The 17,132-nt window shown below is 36.9% G+C and overlaps 1 pseudogene; it reads right to left on the bottom strand.

Annotated features, from left to right (window-relative positions):
• Nucleotides 1–1,168: 1,168 nt before the first annotated feature.
• LOC150055403 (C-terminal-binding protein 2 pseudogene) lies at nucleotides 1,169–2,431 on the bottom strand (annotated as a pseudogene).
• Nucleotides 2,432–17,132: the final 14,701 nt, after the last annotated feature.

Consider the following 17,132-nt stretch of genomic DNA (forward strand, 5'->3'; position numbering starts at 1 on the left):
TATACAAAGGCTCAAATTAGCCATCTTTTTTAAACAAAAAGGCAATGATTAACAAAAGACTATGAATAGAACATGTAACTAGTTGATACAAATATAATAGGATTTATTAAAATCAGTCACATCTAATAACACATCTGAAGTGTTCTTGTATAAAATATCATGTGAAGAAAAGAATTTATCAATGTTTAAAAAAGAGGGTTTGTTCATAGACAATCTGACAAGTTACCATAAAAAGTCTTTCCTGAGACATAAGGAAATGCAACATTATTCTTCTTGAACTCTTAACAGCTCAAGATTTCCTACTCAATAAAATAACTGAGAATCTGAAACTGAGAAAATATATTTGAGTACAAACAGCTTGTGAAACTTAATTTTTTTTTATTTTTTGCATTATCAGAGGGTACTGAACTCACAGCTGAGTTGCCTGCTCAGTATGAAGTTCAGATGGGAGACACTTCTGCACATGAGCCATGATGATGTAACTCATTTTGTAGTAACTCAGTCTTCCTATTAGCAAAAGGAGATAAAAAGGCCCTTGAAATCCAAGGTGCTGGAGTCAAGGTAGGAGTTTCCTTTCAATATTTTTATTTCGATGTTTGGATTTCTTTTTTTTTTTTTTTTGCCAGTCCTGGGCTTGAGCTCAGGACCTAAGCACTGTCCTTGGACTTTCTCAAGGCTAGAGCTCTACCACTTGAGCCTCAGCATCATTTCTGGCATTTTTTTCTATGTATGAGGACGGAGGAATCGAACCTGGGTCTTTGTGCACGCTAGGCAAGCACTCTACCACTAGGCCAAACTCCCGGCCCAGTGTATGGATTTCTTGATGCAACATTCTAGAGCAAGTTACTCTGAACCTGCTGTGCCCAGGAGACTGATCAAGGAAAAATCTCTCTTTATTCTTTGTGATTGGATGCAAAGATGAAAAACTTAACACACTATAACAGAAGTTGGTCGTTAATAAGTCACGTCCTCATTGCTCAGTGCTTGTGGAGCACACGACATCTTGTTTTCTAGCTCCTGTACCTTTAAAACTGCAACGTCAATAGTGCATTTGTCAGGGGTTTGGTTGGAAAGACTGTCTTGTCAAACTCCTTTTCTCTCAGTTCATCCATTTCCCACAGCCTCTTGGTCCCACATTCATCTGAGTGGTTGCTCTTGGCATTGTCTGCTATTGCTTGTTGGGTTGCTCTCGATTGTCCCCATGTTTGGTGGGCTGGTTGGGAGAGGGCACTTGGGAGGGGTGGGCCATGGTGAGGTTGTGGATCACCGGGATGCCTCCGGGGAGAATCCCTTCCATGGCTGCAGGAAGTCCTCCCGGAACCACTCCCACGATGCCCTGTGGATACTTGTATGTGGTACCATTGAGTTCAGGATGATTTGCTTGCTGGTCTATTACTGACCAAAGAGCTGATGAGACAAAGAATTCCTTATTGACACAGTTTCTTAAGCTTTCTGGGATACGACCGTGAAGGCATGGCAGTTCTCTGTGGTGGCGGCCTCCCTCATCTCTAGTGAGGCCTGCTCATTGTAGTAGGCCGTGTGTGTGGTAAGATGAGATTTAGAGCATCTTTGAGCGGACCGTGGGCAAAGCTGAAGGGCTCGGATTCGTGCACATCCGGGGCTGCGCCTCATATCCTGCCCTCTTGAGTGCCTGCGCTAAGGCTTTCTCGAGAAATTCACCAGGCCACCGTGGTGGCCCCTGCTTCATCTGCTTGATAGTAAAGTCATTGATGAGGTGGTGGTTATGTTTGTTGAGATTGCAGTGAAAGGAGACACAGTCGCTCTGGTACAGCAGGTCCTGCAGGGTGTAGACCCTCTGTACGCCCAGGGACCTCTCTATTCCGTCCTGCAAGTAGGGGTCGTAAAATATGACTCCAAATCCAAAAGCCTTGGCTCGAACAGCAACTGCCTGCCCGGTGCGACCAAAGCCGGTGAGGCCCAGTATCTCCCAATGGATGCGAGCAGCTCCCGAGGCCACCTCACGGATCTGCTCCATGCTCTGTACTCGTGTGCCTTCCCGCAGCACCTGGTACAGCATGTGTTCTTCCTGTACAGGTTGAGGATGTGGCAGATAGTGGAGTTGGCCGTTTCTTCCACCGCTGCCAATGGGATGTTGCACACTGCGATGCCGAGCTTGCCCGCGGCCTTGGTGTCCACGTTGTCGTAGCCGCTGCTGATGTGCACGATGACTCAGAGGGCCTTAAACTTCTCCAGGTCATACAGGGTGAGGGTGATGGTGTGGTACATCATGGCGCCCACAGCCTCGTTCAACACCTTCTCGTGGATTTCCTGAGTGGACTGTGTGTCACAGAAGTCCACGGTGGCCAGGTCCTTCAGGATGGACATCTCCACTGTGCAGTCTCTGCCGTCCAGCAGCGCCCACCACGGGGCGGGGATGCAGGGGGCCGTTCATGATCTGGGGTCGGATACAGCAGATGGTCGCTACAACCTCCAGACCACGGTCAAGTTTCTGGACCTGTGGGGTCCCCAGATCGCAGTTTCCTTTCCCTTCACAAATCCTGTCCAATCAGTGTCGCTTGACTTTGTACTTATTCACAAGGGCCATTCTTTATCGAACTTTTCAACTCTGATTCAAAAGGCAAAGCGTTCCCCTAAGAAGTTAGGGAAACTCGCAGGAGTCTGCATGCTTTGCACCACGATGCACCCAATATTAATGTGTCCACAAAGTCACGGGATGGGTTGTCCGTCTCTTTAAGAGAATATAGCTTCACTGATTCACAACCACTTAAGGCGAAGAAATTCTGGTGTCCCATGCTGCGTGGACGCCACGTCTCCCTCCTTGTGGGTGCCGGCCGGTGTGGGAGCCTGGGATCCGAAGTGGCCCTGCACAAAGGCTGGACAGGAAGGAAGTGGGCGCAGGGGGCCGACCCCATCCCTGTCCACTTCCGGGAGCCCTGCAGGGAGTAGACTCGTGATTTACAACTGAATAGCTCCAGGAAGGGGATGTCTCTAGGCAGTGGTGCCTGGGTCTCCCAGGTGCACCGGGCCCCTGTTCCTACAGCCCGGGTCTATCTTGTTTTTAATCTATTGAGCAGTGAACACAGTTGAATACATATCAGTAAAACTCCTTAATTTTCACTAACATACAGTTTCTTATATCTGTACAGACATACATAAAATTGTACTTGTTAAAATTTGCTTATGAGTCACTTTTTTTTTTTTTTCGTGAATTGGTTTAGAAACTGCTGGAGAGGATTTAAAGAGCGCCTACATTAAGGAAGCCTTTGTCATTTTCAGGGTTTATTTTGATAATTTTCTTTACTATTCCTTTTCAGTTATAGAATTATTACAAGAAGCTTTAACTTCCTTAAGGAAGATATTGACAACTTTTGTTCACATTTCAGCATCAATTAGATGTACAATGGGGTCTTATTTAGACATGTCCATATATGCATACAGTGTACCTTAATCAAACTCATCTCCTCAATTCTCTGTTGTTCCCTTCCTCCTCAAACGTAGGTGAACAAACTTTTTGTTTTTTTCACACATATACATAAAGTATTTTGAACATACTCACCTTTATTCACCCTCACTGTTCACCCTTCCCCATCCTTGTAGTATCTATTCATGACACCTATTTTATTTTTCTGTCATATTTTTAAAAATGTATGTTCAAAGGGTTTTCCCTGTGATCTTTGCATGTGTACACAATGCTTTGAATGATTTGCACCTTGTTTAGTTTCACTTTCCCATGTCACTAATCCCCTACCATTTAACAGCTTTTAGTAAGTTTCATTTTGATATCTTTATCCTTTCCCAACATTGTCTTTTGACCATAAGAACACCATAAGAAGAATGTGACATCTGCACACACATTTCTCCAGTTCTGTGAAGGAGTGTTGGAGAAACCTGTGTAGTTTAACAAGTAAGGAAAGACCTTCTTAGAGACTGCAGCAACCAAAAGATTGAACTCAACTCTCCTGAAACCTAAACTTGGAGTTAAGGCTGTATTTCTTTTTTTTTTTTGAAAGATTTTATTAATACTGATTTTTTCATCATATTGCGAATTTCATGTTTAATAAACAAGTATTCAAGAAGGGAATCCCTATATGCAATCACTGGCACACAGATTTTAGAGCATAATTAAATTAAGCTGAGAGTTTGTATGTTACAGATACATATCCATCTATATAACATTATGTCTATAGAGTATATAGCCCATCATAGATTTTATGTCTATGTATAGTTATGTTTATAGCTCTAAGACCATATCCATACCCTTGGGTACCTGATTATTGAGTCATCGCTCTTGTACTGTTTGGATCTAATATCCACATATCAAGGAGATCATACATTTTTTATTCCTTTGGCCTTGACTTATCTCACTCAACATGATTCACTCTAGTTTCACCCACTTCTCAGCAACTGCCATTTATTTTATCTTGTTGGCTAAGTATATATGTACCACATTTTTTAAATCCATTTACCTGTAGTAGGCCATCTAGGTTATTTCTATCATTTGGCTGTTGTGAATAGTGCAAAGATAAACATGGCTGAGCAGGTGTCCTTGTCATATCTTGGGTTATGATCCTCAGGGTAGATGCCCAGGAGTGGTATGGCAGGATCATAGGGAAGGTCTCTTGAAACCTCCAAACTGCCTTCTAGGGTGGCTGTACTAGTTTACATTCTCACTAGCCATGCAGTAGAGTTCCTCTTTCTTAGGGCTCTATTTCTAAGCACACTGAATTTCATGGGGCTGGTTCTCAAGTTCCTAGGGCTCCTCTTCTATGAGATTCACAAGTATTCAAGTCTTAGAAGGCCAAAGAAAGAATTTACAAGCTACTTTGTTTTAAAGTAAATGCTTTAATTCAAAGGATCTCAGATACCTATAGTCAAGAACAAAGATATCTGATGTGTTGTCAGGCTAAGAACAACATGAAGGCTATTTTGTTCCAAAGAAGACTATTAATGATCATGATCCACAGCTTAGTGAAATCATAATAATCTTTTCTGGAAAAGGGAAAGATTAATTGAAATTTGCTTGCAGTTCATCTGCTTCTGTAAGTTAACTTATTTCAATGAGTTAATATGATAATGTGGTAATATGAGGGTGTGTGTTTTTTTCTTGTCTTTTGTTTGCTTGTTTTATTTCCTGGTTTTCTTCAAAATAGCCTAAATGACTTCCAAATTCTGCTTTATCATCTCAAGCTATTTTTGCTTCTTTGGATAAAATGTTATTGTTTTCCTCTTTATGAGTACTCTCCCCTCCTCTGCCTCTGAGATGTTATGTTCTGTATTTCTGAGATTTGTCATGGCTCAGTAAAATAGCATTAAACATTGCAGAAGCTGGGCATCCATGCTCACACCTGTAATCATATGTACTCAGGAGGCTGAAATCTGAGGATCATGAGTCAAAACCAGCCCAGGCATGAAAAGTCCGTGAGACTCTTATCTCGAATTAACCACCAGAAAACCAGTAATGGCACTGTGGCTGAAATGGTAGAGCTCTAGTCTTGAGCTGAAGAGATCAGGGGCAATGCTCAGGCCCAAAGTTCAAGCCACATGACCAACCAAAAAAAAAAATCACAGACTCTCAGTGACTTAATAATTAAAACAAAGTACCACAATGAAAATACAGGCCAAAATAAAAAATACCTGAGAAAAATTTGGTTTTGATTCACAAGAGCTATGTAAACATTCAGTGTCATGCTAAATATACAGTTAATTCATGTTCTTTATTTTTATTGTTGTGCTGCATTCAAAGGTAGAAATTGGCCAATTGGTTAAGCACATAACCAACACTTACACTACTTATATGTAAACTGAAGAATTCTACTGTGGATAAAATAAAATTATGTCTTAGAATGGAATAGCCAGAGTGCAGTGTACATCATGAAAACATTTATTTAAAGTTCTTATAAAGGTTAGAAAACAGAAACCTTTCTCCCCACTGAAAGTCTTCTGTTTAGTTTTGCCATATGTATGGCATATATGTGATATAAATATGTCAATCCATACAGATATACATACCTACAGATATACATACCTACAGATATACATAATATATACAAATGCATATATACATATAGATACATGTAGATATATGTATATCATATATACAGTACATAATATATGGCAAAATTGAACAAAAGACTCATATATATATATATATTGTGTATGTGGGGGTGTATGTGTGTGTGTATCACTGACCCCTTATCTCCAATTAACCTCTAGAAAACAGGGAAGTGGGGCTTGATTCCAGGGTAGGGTAGTAGCCTTGAGCTGAAGATCTCAGGGACAGAGCCCAGGCCAAGTTCATGCCCCATGAATCACAAATATCAAAAAATTTACATATGTATAATAGAGTTATGCATAGCCACCAGAAAAGAAAAAATAATGTCATCTGCTGTGAAGTACAAGGAGCTAGAGCAAATCACATTGAGTTAGATAAGCCAAGACCAAGGAACAAAAGGCACATGGTTTTCTTGAATGTGGACATTAGATCTAAACAATAAAAGAGCAATGACTCAAAACTTGGGTACTCCAGGTTATTGACATGTATATGGAGATTTGAGTATATCTATATAGACATTTAAGTCTATGATAGAATATATATTCTACAGACACATACTAACATATTAAATTATATAGATTGATAAATGTCTATAAAAAAAGACTCAGCTTAATTTTAATTACATTCTTAAATTTATGTGCCAGTGAATACACCTAGAGATTTTTCTTGAATACTTGTTTGTAGTACATGACATTTGAAATATGATGTAAAGCTTCAGTATTAATAAAAAGTTTTAATAAAAAAGGCAAAAGATCTAAAGACTGGAGATGATATATTCCAGTCAATAAATAAAAATTGATGGTCATGTGCAGCTAAGAAATAACTACTTAAACATACACACACACACACACACACACACACACACACACACACACACAGAGGTGGCATTATACTGGAAATGAATTGGATTAGATTAGGAAAATAGGTAAACTGTAATCTTTAGAGCATGTTTAAATACATCTGTCTTTAAATTCCCATGGCAAGAGCTACAAGAGGTGTAGACTTTGGCACAGGCACATTGGATTTCATGGGTTATCTCATTTTAAAAGGCTCAATTTATCTCTAGATCTGTTCAACAGAACAGAAATGGAACAGATTCCATTTCTTCCAGCCTGCATTTCTAATGGTGTTAGCTAGACCTCACAGTGCAGCCTACATAGTCCCAGAATCAGTTCCTCTCACTTTTCCTAATGGTTTCTCCAGCAGGCCAGCCATTTTATTCTTTCGCAAGGATTAGATGAGAGCACCTGCATCAGAAGCATCTCGAGTCCTTGTTTAAAATACACAGGCAGGCACCACAGGCTAAAGCCTATCATCTACTCAGGAGGCTGAGATGTGAGGATTGCTTGAAGCCATAAGGGCAGGAGAGTCTGTGAGACTCTTATCTCCAATTAACCTCCAAGGCTGTGGAAGTGTGGAGTTGTGGTTCACACACATACACACACACACACACACACACACACACACACACACACACACACACAGCACAGCACAGCACAGCACAGTTCTAAGTCTTGCCAAAGATTCTGTCAAGGAATCTGCGTTTTCAATGACATTTACACTCAAATTTGAGACCCACTAAAGAACTGAACATTGCTGAGAAACAACTCCACAATTCTCATCCATCTTCATTTATTCAGGAAAGCAAAGTGAAGACTGATCTTGCCTCTGTCTCAGGAAGATCTTTCTGGTTTCTGAATGCAAGAATAGCTGAGAGTTTAGATTCTAGGTCCATTTTCACTCACAGTTGGAAGTTCACACACACACACACACACACACACACACACACACACACCCCTCAGATAAAGATAAATTGCTGATAAATAAAACAATGTTTAATATCTATGTGTACCAAATATTCATCATCTATCTTTGACACTAGACCATAGGGATGGGGCCAAATGGCCATGGACTGTAAGCCCTAGAACTCTAAGTCAAAATAAGTTTCATTTAGAAAAATAATAATCTAATGCTCATCTATGTATGGAAATTACTAAATCAAATGAACTCCAGTCTCATCTAAGGCTCTTACCTTCGAGAGTAATAAATACAATAACCAATTTCAAGCACACATATATATCTATATCTACATATATTTGCTGTTTACTTTCAGTAATGATACATCTTTGAGGAACTTTTTAAAAAATTGTTGTTATTGTAATGGTGATGTATAGATGAGTTATAGTTACAAAAGTCAAATACAAAGTATATTTATTTTTGAAGGATGTTATTTATTACTTCCCTCAGAGTTTATCCCTCTTGATTGCACCTACAAATTGTATAGCTAATTTTCAATGCAATATCTAGCATCACTGCTACATTTGTTCACACTCTGTTACATCGTTTCTGTGTCTTCCTTTCCTCTAAAAGACAAATAAATGGAAAAGAGACAAAAGGAAAACAGAAACAAAGGAAAAATACCTCCTGTTTCCATTTCCTGGTATTAATTCAACAACTATTATTTTCTATAATGAGATACAGACAGTTACTGTGTTGTGATCCTCTCCTAAGAATAGTCTCCTTTTATTTCACAGTGTGAATGCCCAGAGACTGGTATACAAATACACATCCCAGTGTATTTATTTTGGTTTTACAATCCAGTGTTTTTACTTGTAAATTATAGGACAATTGTACTTACCACAAGTTAGGTAAACTATACAACCTATGTTTCTGTAGGTCACTTAATACAATTTTTTTCCAAGTATTTCTATTTCCTTATCACTGAAACAGTATCAGTCTTCTTGATAGATGAGTAGAATTCCATTATGATATACACCACATTTTCTTGATTCATTCATTTACTGATGAGCTTCTAGGTTGATTCCATGTTTTGGTTATGGTAAACAATACTGCAATTAATATCATTGTGCTGGATGACATAATTCTGTATTTAAAGAACTCTATAGACTCCACTCCCAAACTGCTTGAACTGGTTTGAAACTTTGGCAAGGTAGCAGAGTATAAAATTAACCCTCAAAAATCAACTGCCTTCCTACATGCCAACAATGAGAGGAATGAGGCAGCAATCAGGGAAGCAACTCCCTTTGCAATAGCCTCAAAGAAAATAAAGTACCTAGGAATTATCTTAACCAAGAATGTAAAGGACCTTTTTGACAAAAACTTTAAAACCCTGAAAAAGGAAATTAAAGCAGAACTGAGAAAATGGAAAAACCTCCCATGCTCTTGGATTGGAAGAATTAACATCATGAAAATGGCAATCTTGTTAAGGGCTATCTACAAATTCAACGCAATACAAATTCAATATCTCAATGTCATTCTTTAAAGAAATAGAAGAGGCAATCCTTATCTTTGATAAGGGAACCAAAAATATTGAATGGAAGAAAGACAGCCTCTCTAACAAATGGTGCTTGCAGGACTGGTTAAGCACCTGCAGAAAACTAAAGTTGGTTTCTTCTTTGTCACCCTGCACTAGGATGAACTCCAAATGGATTAAAGACCTTGAGGTAAAAACAGTTACAGTGAAAACTTCACAAGAAGGAATAGGAGATACACTAGGTCTCCTTAGCACAGGTCCTTAATAAGGACGTAGAAACACAATAAATCAAAGAAAGTTTGGATAAATGGTACTGCATTAAACTACAGAGCTTCTGTATGGCAAAGGACATAGCTAGCAAACTAACTAGAAAGCCTGCAGAGTGGGAGATCTTCACTAACCATACAACAAACAAAGGCCTCATATCTAATATATATCAACAGCTCAAAAATTGAATTACTCCAAAATTAATCTCCAAAGAAACAACCATTCCCTTATAAGATGGGCAAAAGACTTAGAGAGTCTTTACTGAAAAAGAAATAAGAATGGCCTATAGACACATGAAGAAATGCTCGACATCTCTGGCTATAAAAGAAATGCAAATCAAAACCACTCTAAGATTTCACCTCACTCCAGTTAGAATGGCCATTATCAAGAAATCTAGTAGCAACAGATGCTCGAGAGGATGTGGCCAGCAGGGATCACTAGTACACTGTTGGTGGGAGAGCAAACTTGATCAACCATTATGGAAAGCAATATGGAAGTTTCTCAAAAGACTAAACATAAAGCTCCCCTATGACCCAGTAATTCCAATACTTGGCATTTACCCAACTGTCCAGAAACAAGGACATACTAAATCCACTAGCACAATGATATTCATTGCAGCATTCTTTACCATAGTGAAGAAATGGAACCAACCCAGTTGCCCATCAGTTGATGACTGGCTCAACAAGTTGTGGTATATTTTCACAGTGGAATTCTATGCTGCCATCAGAAAGAATGACACCGCCCCATTTGTAAGGAAATGGGAAAGACTTGGAAAAAATCATATTAAGTGAAGTAAGCCAGACTCAAAGGAACATAGGCTCAATTGTTTCCCTCATATGTCATAATCAGTAGAAACCTTGGGCTCTCCTAGCAAAGATTCACAATAGAGCAAAACCTAGATAGGATGAGGCCAAATGAAAGGACCTCCAAGATATAGAAATAAAAGCCATATAATGAGCCATTGTTGTCCGTAATATACTATGTTATCTCTCATCTCTTTTGCTGTCCCTCGGTTATCTCATATTGTTACAACATTTTACCTTGTTATCTGATATATTTTATATATGCTTATCTGGTTATTTGAAATAGGACAGGAAAGGGGGAAAATAAGATGAGGGGAGGGCTTGGTGGGAGGGAAATGGAGACCAAGACATGAGAAAGGCTATCAATGTTTGTGAAGAAATGCACCTTTTATCTGGTGAATATAATGTTACCCTTCTATTAATTATAATAAAAATTATATGAAAAAATATGGTTGTGCTGGTAACTTTGGTGTTGTATTGTTTGTGGTCTATTGCATAAAATCCCAGGAACAGCATTACTGGGTCATAGGGAAGGTCCATGTTTAGTCTTTTGAAGAACCTCCATATTGCCTGCCATAATGGTTGAAAAGTTTTTATTCCTGCCAAAATTTTGCCTAATACTGAGATAGCAGCATAACTACTTTGAAATACCCTTACTTAGAATTTAGGTATGTAATGACCTTTCTAATGAAATGATTTCTCTTTTATACTCTTCACTACAAATATTTCCAAGAAGATGATAAAAATCTTCAATTTAGCAAGATCAAGCAGCAAGAGGTAAATTGTAGCAATAAGAAAAGTACTCGAAAATACATCTTCAGAAGCCTAAAAATTAATAAAAAATTCTCAAAATCAAATGACCTTATTGCCAACATAAGCCAAATAATTGTCTGGTTGTAATAATTGCGAAATTGTAAACTGTTACATAGGGTCACAAATGTTGAACATTTATGATTATTTTACTTTCTGTTTTCATTATCTGTAAGCTTGTCTGTCAATGCTTTAATACCTAAGATCCCATTGTCTAGAAATTGATTTTTAGTTAACCCACCTCTGTTTCTTGCCTTATCCAATATATCTTCAGATGTCTCTGTTCACTGTGAACATTAGTTCATGATATTTTATTAGATGACATTTAATGTACTCAAACGGCCCCCTCTTCTGCTTCCTCGGGACAAATGTTTAAGTTATATAAATAAATACAACTAAACTATTTTGTAACACTCTAACACACCAATAGAAAGCAGTCTCCATGTTGATGACAATATGGAGAGAGATAAAATATCTAACTGAGCGTGTGGCTGAACATGTGACTAAATACTGTTGGTCACGTTTTACTGTCTACATGGAAGCTTTGAAAATGTTATGTGGAATTATATTTTCTTCATCATAAATTTTGTAACTGGTAAATTTATTTAAGCAACAAATTCTGTTCCAGTGAAAGAAATAGCAGGAGCTAAGGAAATATTGTAAATGCAAATGTTTTCTGTGCTCTCTTCTCTGTGCTGTGACCTACCACATCTTCTGTTCCCATAAAAGTGAAGTCACCCAGGGCGCCAGTGGCTCACGCCTGTAATCCTAGCTACTCAGGTGGCTAAGATATCATGGTTCAAAGTATCATGGTTCAAAGCCAGCTGTGGCAGGAAAGTCCCCTGAGACTCTTATCTCCAATTAATCATCAGCAAACCAGAAGTGGCACTGTGGCTCAAGTGGTAGAGTGATAGCCTTGAGCTGAAGAGCTCAGGAACAGTGTCCAGGCCCAGAGTTCAAGTCCCATGACCAGAACAATAATAAGTAAATAAAAATAAGTCACATATACGCTCAGAAAATATGGATGTTCACCACTGGAACACTGAATATGAAGGTTATTCATACAACATAATTTCATTGTCAAATAATGATGAAGCATGACTCTGTAGCTACACTAGGGTGGTCTCCTATAAAGTGCTTTTTTCCCCCACCAACCTCTTATAAAAGCAACCAGATTACATGGATTTCTGCAATCTCTTTGAAATATGTTCTGTTTTCAAGAATCTTTCAAATCAGTTGTGGGAAAATGGGTTCCCATCAAAACTTATAAATAAAAGTTTCTCATATATTCCTCTTATACAGAACTGCTAGAGAATAAATGTTTTTTCTCTCAATTCGGTAATTTAAAATTAATAATTTAATTTTCAAGTAAGAATAACCTAGGATAAAGTATTTATTGTTATAAAAAGTAGAAATTTTGGGGCTGGGAGTTTTGCCTAGTGGTAGAGTACTTGCCTAGCATGCACGAAGAACAAGGTTTGATTCCTTGGTACCACATACATTAAAAAAAATAGCTGGAAATGGTGCTGTGGCTCAACTGGTAGAGCTTCAGCCTTGAGAAAGCCCATGGACAGTGCTCAGGACCTGAGTTCAAGCCCCAGAACTGGGGAAAAATGTAGAAATTATGACCTTAGTGAACATATGCTTGTATTCCCAGCTATTTTGGATATCAATAAAGAGGCCAGCATTTAAAGACCAGGCTAGTTAACATAGCAAGACATGATTTCAAATAAATAAACATAATTGAGAGAAAAATGTAGTAAAAGAAAAAGATCATTTAAACTATAACAAATAATCTTAATGAATAATGAAGTATTATAAAATCTATGTACTTTAGACATTTTAGACTTTAGCTTATAAACCTGCTAAGTAAATGAGATATTTTATTTAAGCCTGTATGATTTTTATCATATATATTACATCAGTTCTAAACCTCCACTATCATTAATTTGCTTTTTTCTCATATTTCCCATTTTCATCAATCTGATGGATTTGGACTAATCTTAATGTCTATCAGCTATTATTTTCATTTGAATTCATCTTTAAATACTTGTTTTACTTATATCCTTTAAGAAGTTACCTTAGTTTTTGTTTGCCTAAAATGTTTACTTCCTTTGGTATGATATTTTCAGTAGTTAGAGAACTATATGAGCTTATGAATGTATTTCAAAACCTTATGGATACATGATGTTTCATTTATCTTACTTTCTAGATATTGGCTGAAAGGATTGTATCTTCCCAAATCTATACACTGAAATTTTAATTCACAGTATTGTGGGTTTCTGAAATGGTGCTTTGGGATGTAATTAGGTTTAAAGGATGTCATAGGGTGCTGATCTTTTGATGGGCTTTATGTCCTTATAAGAAGAGAAAAAGAGCATAGATTGTCATGATCTCTTTGCTTCTCTTCTCCACATTTCTTTCTCTCCCTTTTCTGTCTTTTTTCAACCTATTCATCTTTATGAATCCTTTCTTCCTGCCTTGAAAATGAATAGAAACAAGACATATCTCTGCAAGCCAAGAACTGGGAAGATACAGACCCCAGTCTTGCCAAAACTGTGATTCTGGGCATTTGGGACCACAAGGAGCAATTGCTGTTTGAGCCATCCAAGTGTGGTGTTAAGACAACCCACACCAATTAAGACAGTAAATGACCAAAAAGTAGAATGTAACTAAAAAATATCTAAATGGTAGAAGTGGCTAGAAACTGGGTAATGCGTAAGAGCTGGTAATGGCTAAGACTCAGGACATGGGGCTTGCCCCTGTATTTTTATTTATTGGCTTATTTATTTATGTGCTAAAGGCAAGCACCACTTGATCCACAGCTCAACGAGTAATATTATCACTTCTGAGAGCAGAAAAAGGACTCAGTATGATGGAGATCATTGATAGCTTGGAGCTAACTTGCTTGTTAGAAGAGAAGCTCAAGACAGTGTCACAAAGGGAAGTAAGCAAATGCCAGAATAATGATGCAGGAAAACACAAGCTCAATAGAAAAGAGCATCTGGAATATGGCTAAAAACCAAGTTTGTCATCATTTTTAAAGCTCACAGGGAATGGAATATACTGATTCCGATTATGTGTAAAATGTGTTTTTATACTCCTTGCAACATTAAGTAAGATGAACCAATAGAACAATTATGGAGATTTTTTTGTCAAGTTAACAAGTCTGCTTTGTTTGTATAAAATTAATAACCTTAAGGAAGATTTCATTTCTCATTCTTTAACCTTTAATTTTATAGACATATTAAACAGATTTATTCATTCCAAAATACCAACTACACCAGAGAAAGCCTGGGATTAATATCTCATTATCTTCATTCATAGTACTAGGAATTAGCTGCTCTCATTTCTATAAAATCTGCTTTTCTACTAACGAGACATCCTTCTTAGCGATCTTGTTATGATGTTGCACTTCAGGGTACCTCTGTAAATCAGAAACATGGGAACATTGAGTTTACCAGGTTAATGCTTTATCTTAAGTTCATTTGAATAGAAATGGTTCCAAATGATTAATACAGACTTTGGGTAAGTAAGCCTTTAGGTAGTAAATTAAAGAATAATACTTTGTCTTTAGGCCATAATCTTAGAGACCCAACTTGATCTGCACATTCCACTGTGGCTCACAGAAATAAATCTGTCCCCAAAATATTTGGTATAATTACAAATGGTGACATTTGTTTCAGAAAGGTACACTGAACTTCAAAATTTATTTATTGAATATCAAGAAATTGTCTATGCAAAAAGGGGTAAAAGAAAATATACAATGTAATAAGAAAGACACAAAGCAGAAGAAAATTGTAATTAAAAAAAGGAAAAAAGGGAATGAAGGATTTCTTGTTAAATATGCAGAATGAAGTGAGGCAAAAGGTCTAATAGTTGTTGAAAGATCTAATAATATCAACTTTCTAAGAAACAAATAGCTTGACAAAGATCTGCTTTGTCAGTAATAATACATATTTACTTTATTTGATATTGCTTTATCTCAGACTCCTTTTTTGGTAAATATTAAGATCAAATAATTACCCAAGCAGTTCTGTATAAGGATGGATTATATGGTAGGAAAATTCAGTAATGTTAGATGAAGTTATGCTAAATGAAGAGAATTCAGCCAAACCAACTATTTAAGTTTGAGAAATAGAGAGACTTTAAAATTCATTTTCAAATAATTTCTTTAACATGAAATGCTAGTATTTATTTTTTTGCTAGTCCTAGGACTTAAACTCAGGACCTGGGCACTGTCCTTGAGTTTTTTTCCTATGCATACGGTAGTGAGGAACCAAACTCAGGGCTTCATCCATGCTAGATAAATCCTCTACCACTGGAACACAGTCCCACCCCAAATGTTAGTATTTATGAAAAACAATACAGGACATCACACACATACAGCACATGGTTTATTTAAGCAATTCATTTAAGCATGTAGTTAGATTTGCATAATAGTTTTATAATACTTTTATAATATGATCAGTCAAACCACAAAACTCTCCAATAGGAGAGTAAAGTTGCTTCTATCATATATATATATACATATATATACATAAAATTTTGAAGTATTGGACAACAGAATGACAGAATGGTCAAGAATTTCTATCTGAAATAAAATGAGAGGATTCAAATAAAGTGAATATATAATCTCTAGATTTCTACTTCGATATGTTAATCTGGCTTTAAAAGTCGGAGACTGGATGAAACAGAAAGGCAGGTATAAACAATTCACAGAATTCAACCAAAAAATGGAGAAGATTGAATTTCTACCAGCAGAAGTTTAGTGATCTTATTACTAGGTGAGTGGGAGAAATTCTAAATGGTAGTATCATATTAAAATACAGGTTAAATAATCCTAGAATGATAGCTTGTCTAACTCTAGCTCATAGACTGGAGAGATCAAGGTAATCGGAAAATAATTGAATTCACTGCTAAAGAATTCTGCAAAATTCCTTACATAAAATCAAACATTGCATGCTCTCTTCTAAAGTAAAAATTAAAAATAATGGATCTAGATGTAGTGTACCAAGTACAAGAGGAAAAAGTCATAATAGGAGGCTGGATTTGATCAGTACACTGTAGCTCCATGTACTGAAATATTATACTGAACCCCACTAGTATGTGAAATTGATGCATACTAAACAAATAATTATTAAGTCCAAAATTCAGATGTTCAGTAATTTAATAATAATTGAGATTAATTTCCAATTAAAAGGATTAATCATTTTATAAAGCACCTTCTGTATTCATTTAATTGAAGAAAATAAAATGGTATGTAAATTTGTAAATATATATACATCTTATAAAGACTTAAAATGGTCTTTGCAAATTTTATGAAAAATATGTTCAAGCAATAAGACAAGAGTCAAGCCTAAAGGGAATCCAAATAGAGAAAGCAATAAAACTATCCCTTTCAAGATGACATGATTCTGTATTTAAAGTACTCCATAGGTTCCTTTCCCAAGTAACTTTTGAGCTGATCCAAAAGTTTGCCAAAGTAACAGGGCATAAAATTAACTCACAAAAACCAATAACTTTCTTGTATGACAACATTTAGAAGGAGGATGAAATCAGGAATGGAACTCCTTTTGTAAGACTCTAAACAACAACAACAACAACAACAAAACATAGGTCAATGAACCAAACATGTGAAGGACCTCTATGATGAAAACTTTAAGAAGTTGAAAAAGAAGTTTCATACTGTCATATGAACACTCCTGAGGACCAACAGAATAGAACTGAACATTCAGAAATGTTACCCAGACCTATAAGCACCTAATCTATTATAAGGGAGCCAAAAATACAAGATGAAAGAACATCCTCTTTAACAAATGTGCTGAGAGAATTGGCTATACATGTGTAGAAAACTGAAGTTAGATCTTTTTATATTAGCCTGCACAAGAATTAATTGCAAAAGACCTCAACACAAAACCAGATACCCTAAAAATATCATAGG

The sequence above is a fragment of the Megascapheus bottae genome, chromosome 13, assembly GCF_031878675.1.
Source record: "Megascapheus bottae isolate mThoBot1 chromosome 13, mThoBot2.hap1, whole genome shotgun sequence".
NCBI lineage: Eukaryota > Metazoa > Chordata > Mammalia > Rodentia > Geomyidae > Megascapheus > Megascapheus bottae.